Genomic DNA, 9,806 nt, shown 5'->3' with positions numbered 1-9,806 from the left:
ACGCACGGTGCAGACCTGCTTAGTGGGCACAGCTAGGGCCAGCCGGAGAGTGGGCGCTGCCAGACTTCTCTAAGGAGGGCTGCCCAGGAGGCCTGGCCAAGCCCTGGCCCCAGGACTCAACCTTCTGTTTCCTTCAAGGCTTTTACAGTTTCAAGTCTCACATTTAGGTCTTTTGGGTTCAGGTTAAAAATATGGAGTGTGGTGGGGCTCCACTTTATTCTTTCGTGCCACCTGAGATAAACTCATCCTTCTTTGGACTGCCATCAAATAGGAAAAGGTCCTTTAAAGACTCCTCCAAATACAGCTTCTCTAACTGCAATGCAAAGCCCATCTCTGACAAAACAACACAAAAAGGGGGATATAAATAAAGGACCGTATTGTTGTGGGAAAAACGTGTGTGTGTGCGCGCGCGCCTAGTTAGAATGATATACAGCTGCTTTCTCTTAGTTCATTGAGAAGAAAGGGTTGTACTAATATTGTTTAGACAAGATATCATGTCTGGAGCTGGCCAAATGGCTCAGCAGATTAAAGTGCCTGCAAGAAAAAAAAAAAAAAAAAAAAAAAAAAAAAAAAAAAAAAGCGTCTGCAAGTAGGCACAGGGGCTGGGAGTTGGATCCCCGGACCTGCCTTGCTGGCCCTGCCCCCGGGGCGCGCTAAGACAGCAATTGAGACTGGGCGTGGTGGCACCACCTGCAATCCCCGCTCTTGGGAGGCTGTAAATAGGTGGATCACTACGAGTCCGATCTAGTAGTGAGACCTTGAACACCCTGTAGACCCCTCCTAAAATACAACAACAACAACAAAGATATCATGTTCTGTATCTTGTCCTCTGAATAACTATGAAGACAACAATATGCTATGTATTAATTATTGCAACTGTCCTGCTATCCTGTTTTGAAACTGTTTCATTGCTATTTTATCTTTTTTGCTCATTAAAATGAATAAAAAAGACATTAGGAGATTAGGTATACAATTAAAGACCCACTGCTTATTTAAACAAATCCTTCTTTCCCTTGCAGCTGCTTGGCCCTGGCCATGAGCTCAGGAGCCGGCTTCTGGGCTCCGCAGCCCTGTTCCAGGAACTGCGCGTCTCTTCCTGAGCCAGCTCCATGCTGTCCTGCTTATCAAGGCCTCCCAGTAAGTTCTGACACTGGGAGGTGGGTGTCCTCATCCACACTGTTCCTTCTCTAAAATACTGGAACGTCCTGAGTTGGTCTTTCTTCCTACAAACTGTGGGGTCAGCTTGCTAGTTTCTGCAACAAAGCTGGTCGGAATTTTCATGGGGATTTTACTTAACCCACAGATCCATTTGGAGAGTATTGACATTTTAAGATTTCTAATCCATGAACACTTGGTACCTTTCTGTTCATTTAGGCCTTTGACTTTTTTCAATTCTACATTGTAGTAAGATCTTTACACATTTCCCGAGATGTGGTGGTAGTGAGGGTATAACCCTGGTCCTCTGGGAAGCTGAAGCAGGATGATCAAAAGTTCAAGCACTACTTTGGCAATTAAGTTACATAGCAAGCGCCGACCCCGTGTCAGTGGGGAGAGGGATCAGGAATGTAGCTCAATGTGAAAGGCCTGGGTTCAGTCCCCAGTACTGCAAAAGACAAGAGCCCCAAGACACTTTTTAGTTGTTAAATTTACTGAGATATTTTGTTCTTCTTAACATCTATATAAATAAAGTGGTTCCATTGATCTAATTTTCAGATTATTTAGTTACATACAGAACAGTTGATTTCTGTATAATGATCTTATACCCATTCAACGATGTTGCCTGCATTTCAATTTTTCATACAAGGTCAAAGGAGCAAATTGAAAAACAACCAACCAAACAACCAAACAACCAAACAAAAAAAAACAAACAAAAAACAAAGGAGCAAATTGCAGTGCTTGGAGGCTGAGCAACCCAGTTTTATAAATGCGTTGTAAACGATGCGGCAAAGGTCTCCATGGGAACCGCAGGCCCAGGGCCCACACGGTGGGCCCTTACCACAGGGAAGCACGGGACATGGGGTTTTCTACCCAGCAAATATTTCTCAAGCACCCCTAGGAGCCAGTCCTGCCATCTAGAAGTTGTGCTACACCGAGCAAGCTTCTGAACTGCCCGTGCCTCAGTTTCCCCTGTGTAAGTGGGCGAATAGAGCCTGCGACAGCTACATCACAGGTCTCATGAGAGATAAATGGAGCTTCGCAGGGGCGTCCGGCTTCGCGCTGCAGGGCTCGGCGGTCGCTGGTGTCGCGGTCAGACCCGCACGCAGAGCCAGGGACAGAGTCCTGCCTGCATGGAGCGCTCACGGCAGGGCCGGGCGGGGCAGCCAGAGGAATCAGACAAGAGGCGAAGCAGTGCGGGGCCAGTGCTACCCCGCGCTGCAAGGAAGCAAGGCCGGCAGCAGGGAGGGCCGCAGAGGGGAGCAGAGGGCCGGATGCGTCGGTGGCGTCCGCAGAGCGGGTCTTCCCTTCGTGAACCCTGGGCTTCTGCATGGGGCAGACTCAGCGAGCTCAGGAGGCGGGGGGCCGGGCCCGGCACGGCAAGGGCAGTGTGCGTGCGGGTGTGCAGCCCCCCTCACTCAGCTGAAGTTTTCCGTGACCTAGTGCGTGCTATGACGTCAGCGCTGCGCCCACCGGGTCACCCTGTGTTGTTGGAGGAGGACGACAGGGCAGGTCTGTGTGTTCGTACAGAAGCCGAGGCCTTTCCTCCGCTGGGAGCACTGGGCACGCGTCCTGCCACAGCGCGGCATTCCCAGCCCTCCAGATGCACATTTAAAAACATATTTTTTGATCAGAGACTGGGGAGGGCCCACTGTGTGTCCTTGTCGTGGCCCTAGGGGCTGCCAGAGGTGTGGGTCAGCTGGCTGCCTGTGGAGTGGGGACACCATTCCCTTCCCACCTCCTCTTCCTGACTCCCACTGCCCCAGGGCCCGCGCAGGAGATCATAGCAGGAAGGTCAAGCCCCGGGGCACAGGGGTGGCCAGGCCTGGGCCCACAGTCCACCCATGAAGCACGCTAAGTGCCCGCCCAGGTTCCGGGTGAGATGAGGGGCTGCAGAACCGTGCGGCTGTGGCCCACTCTGAGACAGGGGACAGCTAGGTGGCCCTGGCTGGCATGGATGGGAAGCTGTCATGTCCAGGCACTTCAGGGGATGTGACCTGAAGTCCAGCCCTCTGCGCCTGGAGACAGGGGCCCCCGCGGCCCTGCCTGCTCCTAATGCGGCGCCAGGAGCCCCCGCCCCAGCGTGGCATGGATCAGAGTTTCAATGCCGCTGCTCCTTAAATGAGCACACAAGTGCCGCACAGCATGATGGCCCACTCGTGGGCAGTGGGCACCGGTGCCCAGCGCGGCTCTGCTCTCCCTCCTCCTCCTCCCTCGCCTCCCCCACCTCTCAGTCCCCTTCCTATTTGCAGAAGGGTTACATCCTTGATTCCTGTCACCAGCTTTCAGTTTGCTCTTTGACTTACTTATACTGTCAGTGTCTCCTAGGAGATAAGCCACGGAGTTCTGCCCTGTGTGCCTGCTGTGCTCCACTTAGACTTGTGGTCTCAAGCTGGAAGGACTCCTGCTCACCGAGCCACTCTTCCTCATGAGGCACCTCGGGTTTGCTCTCTGTCCCCTGCACAGTAGCCCACCCTGGCTGGGGATATGGCCTGCATGTTTGGCAGAGGAGCTGCTGACAGGTGGTGGACATGAAAAAACACACCTGGCACCTCTACTGCCCTCTAGTGGCAGTGTCTTTGGCTGCAGGAATCAATTTAGCACATTAGACTAAGGAACCAAGGAGGGTTTGGGTTTAGCTTTCATTTAGTGGTAGAGCACTGGCATTTCATTTAGAGCCTGGTGCCAGAGAGCTGTGTGGCCTTGGTAACCTTGGGCATGCCACTTACCCTGCTGTACCTCAGCATTTGCACCTAGGAAGTGGCCTGGAAATCCTACCTGCTATTTCTCTAGGGTTGCTGTGCAGATTCTGGCTTGCTGCCCATCAGAACCTTGGAACATCGAGGGTGCAGAGTGCTAGCTGCTGTCTCCAGTGGCCTGGGGACAGCAGGGGGCTCCTCCCTCGCCCCGAGGACCTCTGCGCTCCATAAACATTGAAAAGCCCATACTTGTAGCTGTTCATGTGCTGCGGCTTTATCAGCCAAGTCTTTCTTCAAAACTTGTAGAAAAATACGATCGGCTCTTCTCTTAGTCCAGAACACTGGCTCTGCCGCCCAATGGAAGCTGGGCAGAGCCCTTCCGTACAGGAATACCCGGGTTCCCTCGTGTTCCTGTTAGCCAGCCCTGCTGCTAGGGTGAGCCCATGGCGTCTGCCTCGGGATGTAGCGGAGCGCTTCCCTTTGCTTGCTTTTCAGTGCTGGAAAAGGAGCCCAGGCAGAGGTGGGCTCCTCCACCTCAGAGGTGCCCAACCCCTGTGGCCCCGAGGAGTGACCTCCGCGGAAACCACTCAGGTCAGTTGCATGAGTGCCCCTGACGTCTCCAGAGGTCACCACACAGCGACCTTTGTGCCGCCCAGATCCCTAGTGCTGAGCGCTCTTCGCTCTTCGCATGCAGCCTACATCCACGTGGACACGCTGCTCGTGGAAGGGGGACTCCTCAAGGTGTCCCGGGTTCCTCCGCAGCGCCCCTCCAGTCCCGGCTGGGCCTGTGCACCCCGGAAAGCTGTGTCCCCAAAGTCCCTGGCACCCAGCTGTTTCTCTGCTTTCCAGAACTCCAGAGGACAGCTCCTGGTGGCGCTCCAACCATGATTCTTCTGGAAACCACCAAGGTCTGGAGACAAGAAAACCCAGACATATTTTCCCTACCCGAGGCAAGCACGCCAGCTATTAGGGGACTGGTCGCTGGGTTCCCGAGCCATGCTGGTGAAGGTGCCTGAAGCTGCTGTCCGGGGCACCTGCCTTCAGAGCCGGGCCGGCGGGCTCCACACTCAAGGCAGCTGCACACCCTGCCCTGTGGCCTGTGCTGGGTTAGGGCAGAGCTGGAGGTGCACCGAAGACCGGGCCCTTGGAGCGGGAGAGAAATCCTTAAAGATGTCGGGGAACAGCTCAGACATGCAGGTCAGATGACTTCATTTTTAATAAGTTGTTCTGGGGTACTCTAGAACGAGTTAAAAAGGAAGTTTTCTTGTGTAGCACAACAGCGCCACCTCACGGACAAAGTGAATATCACTCCACTCCAGGCTCCTCGCATAAAGTACATCTTTCCAGTCCTGGATTCTGAAGGAACGGAACACCCAACTCTATTTTTAATCTGTATTTCCAAAGGGAGCCTTACAGGACCATCCTATCTCTGCGAGCTAAATATAGGGGGGTAGCCAAGCCAGGTTATCACACTCCCTGACTTCCTTCTAAGGTTAAAATGGCTTTTTCACCCCTGAATCTCAGGGGGGTCTGGGCATCAAGCCCTCCCCACTCTCTGAAAAGTCCCACTGGAGTGGGTGGCGCAGAAGCACCTGGCCTGGCTGCAGGAGGAGCAGGCACCAAAGCCCAAATGAAGCTCCGCTCCTGCCACCCCAGCTGAGGTCCCTTTGACCTCTCCCACTTCCGAGTTATGTTTTATTTGAATGGCTCCATGGAGCCGCTCTCTCCTCGGCCTCAGCGCTGCTGCTGGAGCTTGTCTGGGATTTTATTTATTTATTTATTTATTTATTTATTTATTTATTTATTGACACAGGGTCTCGCTATACGGTTCAGGCTGGCCTTGAGCTTACTTTGTAGCCCAGGCTGGTCTTGAACTTGCAAAGATCTTCCTGCCTCAGCCTCCCTAGTGCTGAGATTAGAGGTGTGGGCCACCGTGCCTGGATCATTTTAAAATCATGGTGTGGAAATTTATTTTGGAAGTGAGGGATCTCTTGGAGATATCTTTCCCAAGCGAAGCTCATAGAAGAAAAATGCATTTTTAAAATGAGTGTTAGGAGCTGGCGGTGTGGCTCAGGATCCATGGAAGAGCAAGTTAATCCACTGAATTATATCAAAATTGAACATGTCTGCTCTTCAGAAGGAAAACCTAAACACTGGTCAGAATGAAAAGACAAGCCACAGCTGGAGAGGCCGCGTGGCAAATCCAGGGATACCTGATAAAGGGCTGGTATCTGGCTTACTTAAGAAATCCTCAGGCCTCAGTAATAGTGTTTTAAAAGAAACATTTAAAAAGTAAGGGAAAGATACAAGTAGATACATCATCAGGGAAAGCGTAAGGTAGCAAATAAGGAATGAAAAGGCATCTAGTGGCTGTAGCCACTAGAGATACACACATCAAAGCCACGGTAAATCACCACGGCACACCCTCTGGGATGGCTCCCCGAGCAGCCGATGGCCACGACTGCTCACACGCAGCAGCTTATTTGTAAGAATCCCCACATAGAAGCGCCACAAATGTGCCCCGCCTGTAGATGGATGAACACAGCATCGATTCTTTCACACAGTGGAATACTACTCAGCAAGAAGAGGAGGGGGCGCTGCACATACATGCTTCCCCAAGGGAAAATCTCCAAATAATTTTGCAGGGTAAAGGAAGCCAAACTGACAAGCGGACAGGCAGTCTCGTTCTGCTTTTATAAATTTTAGAAAATGAGGATTAACCTTCAGTGAGAGAAAGTGGCTGCCTTGGTTTGAGAGGAGGAGCCGAGGGAAGAAGGAAAGATGGCAAGGAGGCCCAGGGCATGCGGGCTTTGGGTGAGTGTGCCTGGCCCTCCTCCAGACAGCGACTTGAAGTCTGCCCCTGCAGAGGGAGCAGACGGTCCTGAGCCACCAATCCACCCCAGTGTGGGCCCGCCTGCTTCGGTGGCCACTCTAACGTGACCACTGCTGGGAGCGTCATTTCTCTGGTCTCTAAAGCTGGTGGACGCCTTTCCACCCGGTACGCATGGCTTTGGGTAAAACCTAAACATTTAGCTGGCTGTGGGAGTAGCAGGCTTGTCGCAGTCCTGCTGCTTCATTGTATGGATTTCGTGACCCCTGTGTGTTTTTCCAGTCCTGGGGGTTGAATCCTGGGTCTTCACACTCACACTGAACTACATATTCCCAGATCTGTTTACTTTTTTATACAAGATCTTGCCAAATTGCTACAATGCTCAGGCTGAGCTTGCACCTGTGCTCCTCCTGCCTCGGCCTCCCAAAGGCTGGGATTGCTGCTGTGTGCCGCCACGTCCAGCTGTCACCAGTCAGCTGCGCAGTGCAACCCCAGCTGGGCCATGCAGAGCCCCGCTCTGGGTCCCCATCCTGCCATTTTTGCCCATTTCTGAATAATGAGCCCCCACTTTCATTTTATACCAGGCCTCACAACGTTAAATTGTTTCAAACACCTAATTCATGAACTCTGTCATTTCCTGCTCACTGGAGTGATGAGGAGCCACGGGGAAGGTCTAAGTTCCCACCAGAAAAGAACAGTCATCTTACTCGTGGGAGGAAAGCCCCTCTCGCTGCGCACAATTTGTAGACACTGCGGATTAGAAGATGCGGCCCTCCTCAGCATGCCCACAGGGCCCAGGCACCCGGTTGACCTGTGAGCAGCCAGTGCTGATGCCAGGGGCTGCACCCAGAGTGGCGGAGCTCTGAGGCGAGGTCGCGTGCAGCTGAGGCTGACCCCCGGGGCTGCAGCCAAGTCCCTCTGCGTGGATGGCCCCACATCCACTCCCTCTTCTCCACCTCGCAGGCCAGGAAAGTAAGGTATGGGTAGGTTGAGCCATGTGTCCAGGGCAGCCGGGCCAGGGCTCAGGGCTCCATCTGCGCACTTGGAGCCTCTTGGTCTTTGGAGCACCCAGTTGTTCTGCACACCTGTTCCGTACCCTCCTTGCCTGTGTCACAGCTGATGTGCCAAAAGGAGCACTTTGCGGTGAGGCTGAGGCCGCTCTTCTCCCCGGCTGGCGCCCTCTCCCTTCCCTCTGCTCATGGGAGCTCCCTTCCTTGTTGTGAGGCGCACGTGCTCTGTGTCCAGCAGCCAAGCCACGCAAAGAGCACAAAGAAGCAAGGAAAATCCCAACATCCCGCGCTGCCTCCGTGAGGGTCTTCACGACGCTTCTTCCTGTCACCTCTCTGTGACCTCAGGGAGCGAGGCCAGGGCGGCTCCATGATTCTGAGAACATTCCTGTCTTACTCCACACCTGGAGGTCACTGAGAACTGCAGCGTATTAAAGGTTCCTGAAACTGTCACAGCTCAGAGTTTTCTGTTACAAGCCTGCTGCAGCAAGCTCCTCACAGGCTTGTAGTGGTTCACTGGTGTCACAGTTTCTTTGGGGGACACAGGGGTGAAGCATGCTTGTCACCGCACAAGGCCACACACTGCCCTGGGAATATGGTTGTCTGTACCATCATTAGTAGATTTTATCAGCCCTTTGCTCTGTGTCAACCTAAGACACCAACACCTCTCTAGTGAGGTGTCCACTGGCTGATTTATAAATTATTTGCTTGGCTTTCTTTGAAAATTTTTATCTGGGTTTCTCTTACTTTTTTATTTTGTAATTACTTTTTCAAATACAAAAATTTTTTTTTCTACCTTGGAGTTGTAAGCATTTCCTCCAATTTAGTTCTCAGTATACTTATTTTGCCAGGCAATAGCTTTTTATTTGCACATCATCAAGTACACAGGATTTATGGATTTTCTATCATGGTCATTTGAAAGATTTTCCCCAAACAAGACCATAAAATTATCCATCCACATTTTCCTCCAACATTTAAAATTTTTCCATGTCTAAAACCTTAAATACAAATGCCTGAGGCCACTCTCGGATCAGGGTCCTGGCCTGGCCTCGAGGTTCTACCATGATGTGAGGCCGCTGGTACGCAGGGCCTGAAACTGCACCTGGCGGCTGCGACCCACCACGCGGCAGAGCGGGAAGGCTTTCTCTGTTGTCAGGTCACCTGAGGAGGCCAGACGTCAGCCAGGCAGATCCTTGCTGCTGTCACCTGTCCTTTGTTTACCTGTGGGATCTGAAGAAAGATCAGCCTCTACTGTCACCATCCCTGGCCTTCGGTTACCACACCCTGTGCTCCACATAATTAATTTTTATCTCAAAGACAACATGACACCTTTTCAAATTTCTTTCCCACCTTACATTCAGGAAAATTCATCTTTAATGTGAAGAGTCTTGTTTTTGCGGTGCTGAGGTTGGAGCCTGGAATGGCAAGCTCTCTCCCACTCAGCCGAATCCCCAGCCTGGGCTGGGGCCTGGACCAATGCATAGAGTCAAGTAGCAGCCATCACGGGCAAGGCACAGGGCAGCCCCAGCATTATCCCCAGCCACCTCTTGCGTCCCCACCTGGGCCAACTCAACCATCTCTTCCCCTCCCCCACAGCTTGCCTTTTCCGGAATGTCTCAAGGATAGAACAACCCTGTGCAGCCTTGGGTTCTGGCTCGGTCAGCTTCACACCACTATAACAAAGTACCAGAGAGAACAAATGTGTGGAGAGGAAAGACTTACTCTGGGTCATGGTTTTGGAGGCACTAAGACCAGTCCACAATTACTGGGCCTCTGCTGGGGATGCCAGGAGGTAGGGTGTGTGTGTGTGTGTGTGTGTGTGTGTGTGTGCACGTGTGCGCGCGTACAACTGGTAGAACAGACTGTGCACCAGGTGGCAGGAAGTAACAGGGAGATGAAGGAGCCAGGGTCTCACAGTCCCCTTCAGGGTGTGGCCCGGAGCAGTCCTCCCAGCCCTGCCTCCTGAAGTTCCACTACCTCTCCTCAGTGCCATCTTGAGACCAGGCCTTGAGCACGTGGGCTCTTGGCTCGGGGCATCCACACTCAGAGGCTCCTCCCCTGAGCACAGCCCAGGAGCTCCACCTGGTGGTGGGTGTGAGTCCACAGCGTGAGCTA

The sequence above is a fragment of the Octodon degus genome, unplaced genomic scaffold (assembly GCF_000260255.1).
Source record: "Octodon degus isolate 3935 unplaced genomic scaffold, OctDeg1.0 scaffold00023, whole genome shotgun sequence".
Classification (NCBI taxonomy): Eukaryota; Metazoa; Chordata; class Mammalia; order Rodentia; family Octodontidae; genus Octodon; species Octodon degus.
Note: the sequence above shows the minus strand (reverse complement) of the source record.